This window comes from Cebus imitator, unplaced genomic scaffold (genome assembly GCF_001604975.1).
Source record: "Cebus imitator isolate Cc_AM_T3 unplaced genomic scaffold, Cebus_imitator-1.0 Scaffold580, whole genome shotgun sequence".
NCBI classification, from domain to species: Eukaryota; Metazoa; Chordata; class Mammalia; order Primates; family Cebidae; genus Cebus; species Cebus imitator.
The window spans coordinates 518,047-536,017 of NW_016107895.1; the positions used below are offsets into that span (position 1 = coordinate 518,047).

The 17,971-nt window shown below is 39.7% G+C and overlaps 1 long non-coding RNA gene across 1 annotated transcript in view; it reads left to right on the forward strand.

The window, feature by feature from the left end:
• Window positions 1-6,555, forward strand: part of LOC119469150 — a 22,154-nt gene extending 15,599 nt beyond the window's left edge. Inside the window, exon 4 of the long non-coding RNA XR_005197960.1 lies at window positions 6,543-6,555. This is a non-coding gene — a long non-coding RNA (uncharacterized LOC119469150). The remainder of the gene's footprint in view (window positions 1-6,542) is intronic.
• Window positions 6,556-17,971: the final 11,416 nt, after the last annotated feature.

Below are 17,971 nucleotides of genomic sequence, written 5' to 3' on the forward strand. Positions count from 1 at the left end.
GTGAGACTCTGTCTCAAAAAAAAAAAAAAAGAAAAAAAAGAAAAGAGTGATGTAGAAATGAAAAATAACACATCATTGAATCAATCATTTGAATTGGTATTTAGGAATCTAAGAAAATATTTTGCAGTTATTGAGCAAAGAAGATGACCATTTTTCTTTCAGCAAAATTATGAACCTCAAAAGTTTTCAATTTTGGCATTCTCAATTAATTTATTATTTTTATTTTTGAAACAGTCTCACACTGTCACCCAGGCTGGAATGCAGTGGCATGCATGATCTTGGCTCACTGCAACCTCTGCCTCACGGAGGTTCAAGGGATTCTCATGTCTCAGCCTCCTGAGTAGCTGGGACTACAGGCAGGTACCATCATGCCCAGCTAATTTTTGTATTTTTAGTAGAGACAGGGTTTCACCATGTTGGCCAGGCTGATCTAGAACTCCTGACCTCGAGCGATCTGCCTGCCTCGGCCTCCCAAAGTGCTGGGATTACAGGCATGAGCCACTGTGGTGGGCCATTTGAGGCCGATGAAAGTTCCAGGATCAGAATGACGGGGAAGGGTGAGGTTGTGCTGCCCAGTGGCTACATGAGTGATTACTGGGCTGAAGACTGCTGTGCTGAGGGAACCTGGGAAAAATCCTTGGACATGATGGAGACAACACTAGGGCCGGAACAGCTGAGGCATTCACATTTTTTGGCTTTGACTGTATTTCATATGGAGCACCAGATGTCTGGCCAAAGATGCCATGCCTCCCCCCTTGCCTAGTGTGTGTTGTCTGCCATCTGCATGGCATTTGAAATGCACTTGGGGTTTTGCTCAAGAATCCAAAGAAGGCATTTTTAAATTCAGAAATTGTTTCCCATTCTTACTGAATATAAAAATAATAACATTATAAGCATATAAACATGGACAGGCAACAGTCACCCTCCCCATTTCTACTCTCCAGAGATGACCACGGTTAAGTTTGGTACCTATTTCTTTAGATGTTCTACCTACCAGTACTCAGGGCAGCTATGTTTTATGCAAGGAATGTGTTCCTGAGGGCTCCACATAATTAGATATTTGCTTGATTCAAAACCAGTCTTGACAAAGGAAGTCCAGAATATCTGTTTGTCAGCTGAACTGGTGCCACCATGTGGCAATAGTGTAAACATGGCTTACAGTTCACTTAGACTTCCAGCTTTGAAGTTATGTGATTCTTGGTGACATTTTAATTTGGGAAGACGTGCATTATTTCAAATGTTGTACATAAACTGAAGCTAAAATATTTTATATCACAATATTTCAAATTCTTATAACTCAAATATATTAAAATGTGAGTTCACTGTGTTAATTTAAAAATGGTATCATATTACAAAAGCTTTCCTAAAACTTGCTTTTCAAAATTCAAATAACAATATATTTTGGGCATTCTTTCATGTCAGCAAATGTACTTTTGTCTCTTTCTTTTTTTATGGCTGTGGATCATTCTAGTATAGCAGTGTATCCTAATTCATTTAACTAAGCCTCTATATTGATGGTTCGTTCTCCCCAGGGATAAGGTCTCCTTCTCCTGTCTTTATGTCATCAGATTTGTTGTCAGTTTCAGGGCCCTCAACAAATCTATGTAGTTCTCAGTGCCAGAAACTTGTAGCCAGGGAAAAGCAAACCCCTGTCTCTTGGCAGCCATTCAAGCAGTGACCCTGAGCCCTGACCAAGTGTCCCAGAAGTCATTTGCTTTTTTCTGCACTAAGCACACTTGGCACCGTCACTGAATTGACCTGGTCTGAAGTTGCAGGTTGGATTCTGTGGAAGCAGTTGCTGAAACAGAATTTGAAATGCAACTTACTTATTAGGAATTTAACACACGGCCAATAGATATTAAAGTATTTGAATCAGGGGCTCAATTTGAGTTAATGGGTTCACTTAGAGTTAAGTGTTTCTGTCCATATTCCCTTAAGAGCAAAGCGTGTCAAGGAACTGGGTGGGTTTTTTAGTTAGTTTGTTGGTGGTTGGTCTCTTACTTTTTGGTTAGAATACAAATTAGATTCAAGAATGCTCCATACCTGGAGGCTCTGACACAGTGTGAAATTCCAAGCCTTATGGGTCATTCTGGCTATAATCAACCTGTGTAATCATCTTCAAAGTGAGTTTCTCAACTTTTTTTCCTCTTGTTTGAAGCCATCAGTTAGGCAGCTTTTAGTGTGAGGAACTTCACTTCTTCCTATCTTTTCCACAGCATTAATTATGTATTCTGAAAACTTCTGCTCTAAAAACAGATGTTACTTCAGGAAACTTCTGTAAGTTTTACTCGTTAGTGAAAAGCATTGTACAGAACCTTTTGCAGAGGGGAAAGGACTACCGCCATCTAGCTTGATCCTTCATCAGTCCTCACCTCCCTGGTTAAGACAACTTGGGCTCACTAATGCTTGTCTTCTCCTCTTCTTCCCGAGTATGCCACCCGATTGCATTTCTCTGTCCCCTCGCTCCTAGATGGTGCCGTATTACAGTTTTTTTAATGGAATGTGAGCCAAAATGATTAGTGCCACTTCTAAGCCTGGCATTAACCTGCTGGATTAAGAGGATCCAGTGGAAGACTCAGAGACCCTAAAAGATGGCAAAGCCACATAATGAAAAGAGCATGGATATCTGAATGATGGCATGGTGTAAAGCCATCCACTCCACTCCATGTTCCATATTAGACTATAGCATATGTGAGAAATAAACCATTAAGCCATTTTATGCTAAGCCACTAGGATTTCCTTTTAAAAAACCTGCTAATAATCAGCCTCTACTAATAGTTTCAGACCTGCTTCTCCTTATTGGATCAGGAATGAGCACCTGCTACTTCAAGGACAGTAATCTCCTCACTAGCTAGTGACCCTGTGGCCTAGCATGTAATATGAACTAGGACAATCAGAATTTTTCCTTCACAAACAGCCTCAGCTTGAAGTAAATGTAGTTGGATATGAACCTCAGTACATATTATGTAACTTATAAAATATAATGTATTTGTTTTCTATATCTGTTTTCAGCTTCCATTTGACCAGTTGGCAGAAACTTAATTTCAGCCATTTTAAATTTCATTTAGGGCTTCCTTAATGAATTCAGAGTGCCAACCTCCTCCATCCCAGCTGCAGATGGCATCTATGTGGTGTTTTTTCTTTTTACTGTGGCAGAAAGCCATTTACTGTTAGATTATTGTCCTGAGCACCAAGTCTTTCTGATTTCAGCTCTCTCAGCTATTTCCTTGCTCCTTTGTACCCAGAGCGTACATCTAACTGCTCCTTACACCACTGTTGGGAAGCTCCATGAGGCTATCTCAGTTCCTTTGCATAGACATGTGACACAACCATCTCTATTGCTCCTTTTGCATATTGGTGAGGAATAACCCTGCAGGACTTACCACTTCTCTGAGTTCCACCCAAGAGTTAGGCACATGTCCAGTTTAATTTTGAACCCCCCAGACTATTCGTTTGGTTTTATGGTTGTCCCCAAGAAATTGGGTCAGGCTTGTAGGACACAGGGATTCCCATTAGCATATAATTATTTTGCTTCTCATCTGCTTCATTTTCTCTGTTGTCCAATGAGCCCTCTGGTATGAGTGGGAGGAATGGGAAAACAGTAATGATAACAGGAAATAATGGATAGGAACTATTATGATTAATATGTTAATATCATCCTACTTCCACACACACACAAAAATCTGCTATCTGGTAGCTTAACAGAAAGAATCAGATTGAAGAGTAGAACTGAGCATGTAGGTCCAGAGCCAGCTAGGGCCCCAAATTGCATTGTGGCTCCAGCTTAGTGAGGTTCAACCCTCCCTATACTTACAGTCTTGGATATTTGTTATTATTAATTTGAGCAATTTCTAGGGAAGCTCTCGCTAGAATGTTTCCACTCAGTTTCTTAAGCTGGAAACCTTGGAGTCATCCTGGGATTACTGCAAGTTTCCACAGATAACTATCTTGATATGAAAATGACATCATATTAACAGCAATAACTCACATTTCTTAACACAGGTTGTTTGGCTCTATTACTTGATTAGGTATACCTAGACATACCTGTATCCCAGTCTTTGTTCACCCTAAATGTCCCCCCCCCCAATACACATATACAAAAAATGATTCCTCTCCTCCCTCTTTGGTATTCAGTAAGTCATCAAGTGTTTTTGTTCTACTCCATGAACATTTTAAAAAATCTGTCTCATTGACTCAATCTCCAACCCCAGTGCACTGTACTTAGGTATGGTCCTCATTTCTCACCTGATTTCCCTTACCTGTCTGGTATCTTTTCAATTATCTGTCCTCCACATGGCAACCATGATTTCCCTCACCTATCTGATATCTTTTCAACTATCTGTCTTCCACATGATAACTAAAGTAATTTTTTCTTTAGAAATGTTAAGACATCTGATCATGCTTCTCTCTATCTTTCAATGGCTTCTAATTGGCCTCCATGTAAATTCCAAACTCCTCACTTTAGCGTACAGGGTCCTGCATAATCTGGCTGCTCTTCAGTATCACATACCACCACTCCCTGACATACCACCCTTCATGCCTGTCATATGGAACTCTTTGTAGTTTCCTGGCTGATGCAGCTTCACACCTTGGGGGTTTTGCATGTGCTGTGTCTTCAGGGGGTTTTCCCTGCCCAAGCCGCACCCCAGATGAATGAAATCACAATCTCTTGGTGGGGTGGGGAGATATTGATATGTCTTAAAGCTACATGGGTGATTATACTACACATTCAAGTTTGAGAATCAGCACTTTAAACTGCAAGTCAAGCATCACTTCCTCTGAGAAACACTCCTTGAACCCCCAGCCTGATCAAGTTGTTCCTTCTCTCTGTTTCCATAATACCATCTGTGGCTTTCTATCATAATGGTGATTATTCTGTACAGAAATTGCTGATTTACTCATCTGTCTCTGTTATACTTTAAATTCCTTGAGGGCATGGACAATGTCTTAAATGTCTTTGTATCCCAAGTGCATAGCATAATGCCTAGCATAAAATGGGTACAATAAATAAATATACAAGTTTGTGAAATGTTATTGAAAAATTTATAGACCACCTACTATATGCCAGGCATGATGCTAACAGGTTTTTGTGTTACCTCATTTAATCCTCATAACAATCCTAATAAATATAAATTATCCCTGTGTTATAAGTGAGGAAAAAAAGGATCAGAAAGGTTAAGTGATGTATCAAGTCACACAGCCAAGATCTAAGATTTAATCTGAGATCTTTTAACTCCAAAATCAGTGTTTCTTTCTAGTTATGGCTGGCAGAAAATAATATTTGATAGCTGTATGTCACTTATATTAGTTTTCTATTATTACATAACAAATTACCACAAACTTAGCAGCAAAAAACAGTATCTACTTATTAGCTTATAGTTCTTTAGGTCAGAAGTCTAGGTACACTGTGGCTCAGCTTGTTCCTCTGCTTAGAATCTCACAGGCTAAAATCAAGGTGTCAGCCAGGCTGAGTTCTTATCTAGAAGCTCTGAGGAAAAATCTGTTTCAATCCTCATTCAGGTTACTGAAAAAATTCTGTTCCTTTCTGTTGTAGTACTGAGGTCCCTGTTTTCTTGCTGGCTGTCAGCGGGGGACTGCTCTCAGCTCCTAGATGCCACATGTGTTTTCTTTTCTAATGGTTCTCTTCAACCCTCAAGCTAGCAACAGCATGTCAACTTCTTCTTGTGTTTTATTTTTTTTCTTAAAAATTTTTTTTTTGGCCAGGTGCAGTGGCTCACGCCTATAATCCCAGCACTTTGGGAGGCCAAGGATGGTAGATTATGAGGTCAGGAATTTGAGGCCGGCGTGGCCAACATGGTGAAACCCCATCTCTACTAAAGATACAAGAAATTAGCCAGGCGTGGTGGTGCGTACCTGTAATCCCAGCTACTCAGGAGGCTGAGGCAGGAGAATTGCTTGAACCTGGGAGGTGGAGATTGCAGTGAGCTGAGATTGCGCCATTGCACTTCAGCTTGGGTGACAGGGTGAGACTCCATCTCAAAAATAAATTATTTTTAATTTTGATGGGTACATAGTAGGTATACACATTCATAGAGTCCATGAGATATTTTGATATAGGCAAATGATGTGCATCTTCTTGTGTTTTAAATCTCAGACTTAAAGGGCTCATTTGATAGGTCATGTTCATTCAGATAATCTCCCTATTTTAAGGTCAACTATTTTGGAACTTGAATTATATCTGCAAAATCCCTTTATGGCAGCACTTAGCGTTGGATTGAATAATTAGGAGAAGGTGTGTGTACACCAGGGGCCCAAATCTTGGAGATATTTGTAGAATTCTGCTGCCATTGTCTGAATGATTGTGTCCCCTCCAAAATTCACATTAGAACTTAATCCCCAATGATATCATATTAGGAGGTGAGGCCTTTAGGTGGTGCTTAGGGCATGAGGGCTCTGCCCTCATAGATGGGGTTAGTGCTTTATATAAGGGCTGGAGATAACTAGTTGTTATTTTACCCTTTCATCCCTTCCACCATATGAGGACAGAGAATTAATGGTGCTATCTCGGAAGCAGAGGCCAGGCCCTCACCAGATACCAAACCTGCCTACACCTTGATCTTGGACTTCCTGGCTTCCAGAATTGTGAGAAATAAATTTTTATTATTTATGAATTGCCCCGTTCCGTGGTATTCTGTTCTAGCAACACAAACAGAGACATCTGCCTACCACACTGCCTTATGCATTATAAAGCTTTGTCTTCACATATATTATTTCATTTTATCTTTTTCAACAACCATATTAAATAGGCAGAATTATGTTATGACCACTTTTTAACACAAGGAAGTGGGAGCAATAAAAAGCAGCTAAGTAATGACAGAGAAAGAACTGAAACCCTTTTTCATTCAGTGCTCTTTTAATGCCATATCCATCATTGCTTTAAAAATATTAATCTAATTTTGATATAATATAAATGAAGAACAATTGTAGTCTTATGGAAGTAAGTTTGCTCCAACGTAAGAAGACGTGATCTCCACTGTATTCTAATCCATTTGTATAAACATTCATATTAAAGAAGAATTAGTCATGTTATAAAAATAGTTTATAGTAGGGCCTTATAAATTGTACTCATTATCACCGCTACGTGCTTAGTGAACAATGATGACAATTAACCTTTTGTATTAGTCTGTTCTCACACTGATATAAGGACATATCCGAGACTGGGTAATTTATAAAGGAAAGAGGTTTAATTTACTCACAGTTCAGCATGGCCTGTAGGGAGGCCTCAGAAAACTTACAATCATGGCAGAAGGGAAAGCAAACATGTTCTTCTTCACAGGGCGGCAAGAAGGAGAAGAATGAGAGTTGAGCAAAGCGGAAAGCCCCTTATAAAATCATCAGACCTTGTGAGAATAGCAAGTGGGAAACCACCTCCATAATTCAATTACCTACCACTGGCTGCCTCCAGTGACACATGGGGTTTATGGAAGCTACAGTTCAAGATGAGATTTAGGTGGAGACACAGCCAAACCATATCACCTTTATTAATGTTTTACATGTAAAACATGGATTGCCCATGTTTTGTTTAATTTTGTGCCCACCAACAATTAAATTTATATTTATTGTAATAAATGCTCATACATGTAAAAGTGATTTAGGAAAGTCATTTGAATTTGAATTTAAATTGGCTTCCATTATAAAATTTTGGTATTTACTGAATTTTCAGGAGTGTCCTTTGGTGAAAAGTGAGGTGTGCTTATAGGAGGTTTGTGTGTGTGGTTACAAAGGCATGCAGTTGACTCTGTAAGCAAATGTAAACCTATGCCTGGGGTATTTCTACGTAGTTGCACTGGCTTATTGAAAGTCAGATTGACAGAGAAAACCATAAGCAGAGGTGATATAGTAGGACGTATATGTATGCCTCTGTGTGTGTTTGGAAGGAACACACAGGAAGACAGTAAAGAGGGTGAGAAGGAAAGTCTCAGAGTGAAAGACCAAGATATAGAGAGTTCTTTCTTTCTTTCTTTGGTTGCAATGGGTATGGATTCTCCATTGCCTGACTCTAATGGGAAAGTTAGTTCTTTCACACCTAATCCACCTGCCACCTCCCTTCCCCATCTCTGTTAGCTCAACCAGCTAGAGGATAGGCAGTACCATCTTTAAAGGGAGGTGTTTCTACACTGCTGAGAACCCTGTGCCTCTTTCCTATCTCTCAGAGAGGCCATATCTGTGGGTCCGCAATATAAACACACTCATGGGCTGCAAGGGGACAGATTCTAGGCTTTTGCATTCCACTCCAAAAGCAGTGGCATGTATTGACAAAGTCCTCTTATTACTGAGACAATTTGATTATAGGTGGTAGGGGAAAAGTCTTTGCATTTCTTGAGACTAAAAATATATTTGTGGGAATATTTTCAAGATATCTACTTAAAAGTATGGTAGAGAACTGGAAAATCTCTGAGTGGGGCATAGGGTTTCAGAATTGCTGATCTGTATGTAATCATTTGGGCTAAAAGAGCTGGATATCTATGCTATCAAGGTAGAAATATGTGTTTGGGGCATGATACTAAGAGTGAGAGTCTCCTCCTGAGAAATGAATTGGGTGCTGGATAATAGCCTCAGATGTGAACTTTACAGGAAGAAATTAGTTCCTCTTTATATTGCTTGATAACAGAACAACAGTTCTTTTCCCTTCCTTCCTTCCTTCCTTCCTTCCTTCTTCCTTCCTTCCTTCCTTCCTTCGTTCCTTCCTCTCTCTCTTTCTTTCTTTTTCCTTCTTTCCCTCCCTCCCTCCCTCACTCCCTTCGTTTCCTTTTCCCTTCCCTTCCCTCCCCCTCCCCTCCTCCTCTCCCTTCCACTTCCCCCTTCCTTCCCCTTTCCTCTTCCCCCCTTCCCCCTCCCCTTCCCTTCCCTCCTCCTCCCTTCCCCCTCCCCACCCCTCCCCCCCTCCCCTCCCCTCCTCTCCCCTCCTCTCCTCTTCTCTTCTCCTCTTCTTTCTTTCAGACAGGGTTTCACCATGTTACCCAGGCTGGTCTTGAACTTCTGGACTCAAGTTATCCACCCATCTTGACCTCCCAAAGTGCTGGGATTACAGGGATTCACCACCATGCCTGGCCAGAAAAATAGTTTTAACACACTTATTTGCAATCTTTACTTTGTGTCACATCAATCAGGCCACAAAGCTACTATCAGAAATTTCTGAGAGAGCAGTCTTTTTTAACAAGTCAACTAATTTACAATCTTTGCTTCCTATGGTCAAGTAGTCTAGAAAATAAAATGCTTATTCACAATAGCAAAGACATGGAATCAACCCAAATGCCCATCAATGATACACTGGATAAAGAAAATGTAGCACATATGCACCATGGAATGCTATGCAGCCATAAAAAGGAATGAGATCTTGTTCTTTGCAAGGACATAGATGGAGTTGGAAGCCATTATCCTCAGCAGACTAACACAGGAACAGAAAACCAAACACTGCATCTTCTCATTTATAAGTGGGACCTGAATGGTGACAACACATGGATACATGGCGGGGGGACAACACACATTGGGGTTTGTTGTTGGGTATAGGGGGAGGGAGGGCATCATGAAGAATAGCTAATGGATGCTGGGCTTAATAGCTAGGTGATGGGATGATCTGTGCAGTGAACCACCATGGCATATGTTTACCTATGTCACAAACCTGCACATCCTGCACTTGTACTTCTGAACTTAAAATAGAAGTTGAGGGAGAAAATACAATAAAATGCTTTTCTTTTCACACACACACACACACACACACACACACACACACACTTAAAGACAAGTCAAATTATATTTCTTCTTTTGGTCTTGACAGTATGGATTGAGTGGTTAAGTATATGAGCTTTGTAGTCAGGCAGACCTGGATTTGGTCCCAGTTCTATCAATGAAGAGCTGGGTGACCTCTGGCAAATCATTTTGCCTCTCTGGGCCTTAAGTCTTTTCACCCATAAAGTAGGAGATAATACTAATACTTGCCTTACAGGGTTATACTGAGGATTAAATGGGATAATAAATTTAAAGTACACAGTACAGTACCTGAAAGATAATATTCAATAAATTTTAGCTATTATTGTTATAATTAACTAGTTTTGAAAATTGACATATATTGCTGTTTTACAATTGAGAAGACCCTTTTGCCTTCAAAAGACAGTCTTATGGCCTCCACTATCCCTCCGTTGAATAATTTGCACATTGAAAGAGACAATTTCTTTTCAGATCTTATTTTCGAGGCAGTCTTGCTATGATCTATAGGTCCTGAGCAAGATGGGGAAGCAGTACAATGCAAGCAGGATTGTGGGCTTGGATATTGTCTGGTTTTCAGTTGAGAGCAGACTTTTATTTCCACCAAGGAAGCAGTACCATAAGATGGGTAAGCTAGAGGGGAAGTAAACCAACAATTTGAGTCATACAGAAGAGCATTTGTTTCCAAACAGACCAAGGGAGGACGCTGAGGAAAGATGCTTAACAAGTAGCACAGTGTAAACTCCTGTGCCTCTGCAAATATTGATAACTTTATGAGGATTATTATGAGGATTAAATGAGATAATGCATGCAAAATGCTTAGAACAGTACCTGGTGCACATAGAAAATACTCAATAAATATAAGCTATGTATCTATTAATGTTGTACAAGTTCTGTTGCCACTCTTTGGAGATTGCGATTTAGTAGATTTGAGGAGGTACCTAGGAATTTTCTTTTTGTAAAATCTTCTTCAGTTTATTCCTCAGCCCTAAACGGAAACATGTTGCTGTATGTCCCTGCTATGATCATGTCTTTCTACTTCCACAAACCACTCTAGTCTCCCCACTTCAGGATAATGCCCAACAATTCAGAATTGACTCTTAATGGAGTACATAGTACCAGAGAACTACATACTGGAGTGACATAGGCATATCCTGGAAGCTGCCATTTAGGATTCATCGTATCTCAGGAAATTTGTGCCATTCTAGATTAAGAAGCATGTATTCTATTTGCCTACTAACAGCAATCATGTTTTTAGGTCATGTTGGAAAGATAAATCCCTTAGTGAAACCATTTTTATTGATAGCAGACTCTAATTTTCTTAATTCTGGAAATATCCAATCAGTGCTTTCTTTTTACCAGTCTCTCTCTTTTTCATGCTTAGAACAAAGTATTTTGGTGTGCTGTAGGCTGGTAAAAGGAATGAAAGCTCATTAAGAATGGTGAAACAGGGATTAATCTTAGTGCCCTAGTTTTGGAGCATAAATGAAAGAGATGGGCAGAAAGGGCAACTTGGCACCTAGGACTTTTCTGACCAGCTGTGTGGAGGTTTGCCGAATTCTCAGACCATTCCATTTCCTTTTTCTGATCTGACATCAGAAAGCCAAGCAGGCCCATCGATTCCCATGGAATGAGGAGCGAATTGTGTTATACAGCTCTTCATCATCAGCAAAGTATTAGTAAGACTGGAAAGACTTTTCCTCTTTCAGCTATAAATGGGACCTATTTTTAAACAAAGTAGAGACAATAGAGACTGTTGGTGATAGTAACTCATGCCTCAGGGAAACAAGTCTTGTCACTGCTTGTTAATTTCAAATTCATAGACACAATGTGATTACTTATTTCTATTCCCATCTAGAAATGTGGGATGGTGGATCAGAGCATCTTTTTCCTTAAATCTCTAGTTGAATCAAATTCCAGGAAATATTAGGCATTGACAATAACTCCTCCTTTCATCCCAGCTCTTAGGAAAGCAGGCTTTACAATAGAGCTACCATTTACAGAGGAGGAAACAGAAGCTTAGAGAGGCCAAATAACTTGCCTTGTATCTTGCCAAGTGGAGGAGATGTCCAAATGCATGTAATCTTATTCCAGAGCCACAGCTATTAAAGTTAAACTCCCTCTGTGTGTATTTTGACAAAAACTGTATAAGAAATTCTGATGTGCCTATCTAGTTAAGAACTCCTAATTTATGTCTTGAATCTTTAAAATTATTTTAAGCAAATTTGGAGTAAAAAAGTAGTACATAAACATGTTAACAAGTTCAAATTATACAAGAGATCATACAATGAGAAGTGAGTCTCTCTTTTCTACCTATATTCCAGCTTCTATCCCTAGAGGCAACTATTTTTTTTGCATATCTTTCCAGAAATATTCTGAGCATATACTATCATATATATGTCTGTATATACCCTTAAAATGTAAATGGAAGCATGCCATACATACTGGTGTTTCCAGTCTAACTGAGAAATCCTGCCTTGGCAAATACCACCATCTCCAAGATCCAAGAAAGCCTGCTAGCCAAACCACAGATGATGACTGGATACATATGATGTTCTGTATAACCATGAAAAACGTGATGCAGTACAGAATACATTCTGCAGTGTCAAGCAGTTAATCTGCCCAGGAAATGACTTCATCTGAAAGTGTCCGCTTTGAGGGACTCATGGTCACTTGGTATATGCTATATGCCATTGTTCCCTGAGTGTAGAGATCTCCTATGTCTTATGAAGTATTGTATTCCACTCAGTATCTAATGAACTTAGTTCCCCATGTGTTTGGACTGGGTGTTCAGTCAATAAAAACCGTATGTATGCCTGCAAAATTTCTGTTTTGTTTGATTTAAAAGTATTCTTCTAGTGGAGTATTATAAACAATTGGTGTTAAATTTCTAACCAAGTACTGCCAGTTTGGGAGGGGACAAAGTTTATGGTAAAGATTATGGGTAGAGGAGGTAAAGGCAGGATATATATGTGCTTAGTCAAAAGTAAGGCATTGAACAAAACTAAAACATGAACAAAACCTGGAACAAATCACACTAATTTGCTAAATGTGTGTGTGTAGGGGGTGGGGGATGGTGACCTAGTATAGCAGAAAAAGCAGAGATTTTAGAGTTGGACAGACTTGGATTCCAATTCAACTTTGCTCTTAGGGACCCTGAACGAGTTGCTTTACTTCTTTGAGCCACGGTTTCCTCATCTGTAAAATGGGTATGATCATTGATTAAAATCTTATTATAAAATAACTTAAGAAAAATAAATGCTCACCAAAGGAAATGATTCATTTATTATCATTGAGGCAAACAAAACCTCCAAAACACATAAAAATATCTTTCCTTATTAATTGTTGCCCGAATAGCCTATACTTATTTTTACAATTAACTTTGATTGGAAATTTCTACTCCAAAGCCCTTTAAAGGCTTTTCTTTGATTCTTGTGTTTATTGCCTTTCCCACTGTGGTAGACAGATTCCTAATATGGTCCCTAGTGAGCCCCACCTTCTCATATTCATGCCCTTGTGTAATCCTCTTTGAGTGTACACTGGGCCTAAGGATTTGCTTTTAAGAAAAGGAACACAGCAAAAATAGTAGGATATTATTTCTGTGATTAGGTTGCAAGAGTGTGTCTTCCATCTTGCTAGCTGATTCTCCCTCTTGCTGGCTTTGACAAAGCAAGATACCATGTTGGAGAGGCCCATTTGGCAAAAAGCTAAGAGTATTCTCCAGTCAATAGCCAGTGAAGAACCTCAGCCCAACAGCCTGTGAAGAATGAATCCTGCCAACAACCACATGAGTGGGCTAGGAAGTAGATCCTCCCTCAGTTGAGCCTTGAGAAGAGATCCTAACCCTGGTCAACACCTTTCTTATGGTCTGTGAGAGACCCTAAAGCAGAGACTCAGTTTAGCCATGTCTAGATTCCCACAAAACCTGAGATACTAAATGCGAGTTGTTTAAGCTGGTGTATTTTGGAGTAATTATTTTTATGTAATAGTAACCACTATGTCTAGAATGAACTTTATAGTATCATTTTCTAGAAGTCAAAAGAATGCCACCTTGTAGACTTTCAACAGAAAAATATAGTAATAATGACAACAGCAGCAACATTGTTTATTATTTATTGAACATTTTATATGTGATAGATATAGTATTAATTGCTTTGCTATATTAAACTTACTAACTTATTTAACTTAACAGATTAGGAAACAGTCTCAGAAAGGTTAATTTACTTGACCACTCTAACTGTGGTCAAGTAAATGCAGGGTCAAGATGCACTCTAACTGTGCTTAGCTCAGTGCTTGGCACACAGTAGCTGCTCAGTGAATGTAACTTGTGATAATTAGATCTTGAACTCACAACGAAGAGACCCTGTGTCAGTTTGCATTGTAAATCCAGCCCTTCACACCCTGCTGGGGTACATGGTCTTGCTCATAGTTGTCACAGTAGTCCACACATTCTGAGCAAGGACCTGCTTCACCAAGTGACTTTAATAGCCCATTCAAATATGTCTTCTGTGGAGACCTGTCTAGTATGCTGCAATGTGCTGAACTAATCTTCATTCTGCTTAGATGGTACCATTGAGCTCTGGGGGCTCTGATCCATTCACATAGGTTACACATGCCCATATACAGATGCTGAGCAATAATATTTAGAATAGTGATCCAATTTGAGGCACCAGTTGCCTTCCAATGATCTGTTGCAGCTGAAATTAAACACTCCTTTCTTTTTTACCTCTACAAGACTTGGTTAATTCCTATTTACAGATGGAATTTTACAGCCAGCATATTTTATAGAGCACTTACCCTAATGATAATAACAGAAACACCTTATAACTGTGTCAACTTGACTGTTTATAAAACACTTTCATATGCATCTCATTTGATTCTATGACAGTTAATCTATGCCCTGTGAAATGAATAACTTTCTACCTCATATTATAGCTATTTATATGTGAGGCTGCATGGTCTAGTGAAAAAATCCTAGACTCTGGCTTCAGACAAACCTGAATTTGAATCCCAGATCCACTACTTCCTAGAATGTGACTTGAACAAATCTATAATCCTCATTAAACTTTTGTTTCCTGCATTTGTAAGATGGGCTTAATTATGCACATCTTATAGGGTTTCCGTGAGATAAGAGATAACATGTAAAGTGCAGCACAACTAGTAAGTATTCAACTAATACTTTCTTAAAATATTGTCAAAAATAGCAAAATCTGACTGTTCATTTTATCTCCAACAGACCCAGCATTTTGCCTTTTATCTTTAGAAAGAAGCTCAGTACATATACTGAATGGATAAACCTGAGGTAGGCAGGGGAGTTATTATCCCAGTAGATGGAGGTTAAATGGCCTGCCCAGGGATCACATGGCTGATAAATGATAGAACTGGAATTTGGATTTTTATTGTTTGCTGTCTACTCCAATGCATATTCCTGCAGTCTTTTAGATCAATTTGGAAGAATGACATGCTGGAAATAAAGTCTCTTGTAGAAGAGAGCCTAGTGAGAGCCAAGTCTAGGTTTTCCACTAGGATTCAGATATCTTTGGATATGCTATAAAGAGGCACCTAATCCTACTTCCTCATGGGCTATAATGAGTCGCTGAGAAAGAGGGCCACATACCCTAATGGACATGCTATTGGACATGCTAGATCCAATAATATAGGCTTAGTTGTTAGAGAATTGGGGCAAATCTGAGCATAGTCTATTGCCCACCATTAAGATCTACCCATTGGTCTAGTTTCTCAGGAACTTATATCTAAATCTCAGGTGAAGAGGTGCTAAAAGTAAAAATAAAACACAAACAGAAAAAACAGTAGTTTCTCTAAAGATCTCTGTGGGATTTTGGAAGAACGATAAGGCAGCACAGCTATTATGCCTACCTAATTGAGAGTTAGCTCAGAACATAGCCAACTTTGGCACATGTGGTTTCCAGGGAGCAGAACTCAGCTTTGGCACTTGGAAGGTGTTAGCACACCAGTGATGCCAGGGGCAGCACAAAGCTGCAGATGCTACCCAGTCTCCAGTAATTGGCACAGCAGTAGCACCTTGTGCCATATTGTTTAAAGAGCAGTACAAGGCAGCATCAGTGACTTGATGTGGCCTTGGAGACTTTGGGAACAGGGCTAAACAGTATCCTTGGTACAAATATTAATGCTGTCATCTTTCATGGTAGGCACTGGTAGCAGTGATAAGGTGCCTGTAATATGCTATAGGTAGCAAAGGTCTAGGAAGTTCATAAAGTGGAGAAGGCTTCTTTTTGAGTAGACTTGAGACAACCCATGGGGGTTATAAGAAGTAAGTGGGGAACCTAGAAATACTGTAATAATAGATTTGGGAGAAAACCAGAGAAAATACTGTTTATGACCCTTAATATCCTGCTTTTACCTGTAGCTTCATATGATTTGGAGAATTATCGATTATATTAGCAACCGGACATAAGTGGCCAAACTGATCACAGTATAGATAGTCTGGGGCTCTTCCAGCTCCTGTTCCTCAGTATGAGAGGTTTCTAATTGTCATAGGCACAATTCTGCCTTCTTCCTCATACCTGCCTCCTGCTCCAACAACTTACGAGTTCAATATTCAGTGCTATCAAGCAGCATTCCTGGAAGCAGTGAAATTTGAAAGAAAGGTTTCTGAATGCCATGCCAAATCTCCACCTGACTGTTTGAAGCAACTAAAGAAAATAGTCCAAAAGTTCCAGAATGATTTGGATAAAGGTGATAAACACTTTGGAGCTTCCAAGAAGTGGGGTGGGCATAGGGGATGCTGCCCAATATTAACAATATGCACAGAGACAGGATCATTTGTATGACAGTGGATGGGATGCTGTATTTCCCTCTTACTAAGTGTTGCCCATGCAAAGGCTGAGATGGTGGCATGATGCCTTTGCTGTCAGTGATATCAATTGCATTTGTCTACTCTAAGAGAAATGAAATAAGCTTCTTTCCCTCATGATGATATAATTGTCTTTCTTGTCCTTCAAGATTAGCCAAAGATGTAGTAAAGGCATTAGATATGTGTTAGGAATGACACCACCACAACCACCGCAGTCACCAGCAACAAAAAGAGTAAACACTTACATAGCACTTATTCTGTTTTCAGCTCTGTTCTAAGATACACACACATATGCATATACATTCACATACCATTTTTCCCCCATTATTCCATCTGTCTTCTCACAGTGACTTACAGATTGGGCAAAAGAGTGGTCCTCCTCAATCAGGCCAAATTAGGATTTTCTAAAATGTATTTTTAAGATCTTTTGTTCTGGGGAGCTTACCAGGTGTTACAAAACAGGATTCCCTGATCAAGTAAGTTTGGGAGACATTGGGTTATGAAATATAAGCACGTTTCTCTACTGCAGGACTTCCCAATGGGCTAATGTATATGGAGTTTTTTTTGAGGAAAGAAAATCATAGATGAAATCTTCAGAATTTCTCAAAAAGAGTCAGTAAACTGTGGTGTTTTGAGTGGGGTCTCTGATAGCACACTTTCTGGGTTTAGAACCTGGCTAGGATATGTTGCTTGCTACTTATAGGACCTTGGAAAACTCTGTTTTATCTTTTTGTGCTCCAGGTGCCCTTATCTGTCAAATGGGGATGATAATGGTAATATTTATATCATAGGGTGGTTTTAATGTATTCAAAGTGCTTAAAAGAGTAGTTGACTTTTAGGAAATAATAAATACAAGCTAATTTTGTTTTGTTTTGTTTTTTGAGATGGAGTCTTGCTCTGTCACCCAGGCTGGTGGTGCAGGGTGATCTTGGCTCACTGCAACCTCTGCTTCCCCAGTTCAAGTGATTCTCCTGCCTCAGCCTCCTGAGTAGCTGGGATTACAGGCAAGTGCCACCATGCCCGGCTAATTTTTTTGTATTTTAAGTAGAGACAGGGTTTTGCCATGTTGGCCAGGCTGGTCTTGAATGCCTAACTTCAGGTGATCCACCCACCTTGGCCTCCCAAAGTGCTGGGATTATAGGCGTAAGCCACCGCACCTGGCCTTTACAAGCTAATTTGATTTGACTCTGTAACCCTTTCCTTGCAAGCATCTCAGAGGATTAAAGTCTTATAGGGCACGTGTGTGTGCCTGAACAGATACACACACATACACTCTCTCTCTCTCTTTCTCTCTCTCTCTCTCTCTTTCTCTCTCTCTCTCTCTCTCTCTCTCTCTCTCTCTCTGGAAAATGCTGAGCTGGGTCCTTCTTGTATAAAGACTGTAGAAGAATGGCACTGGGGAAGAAAGAA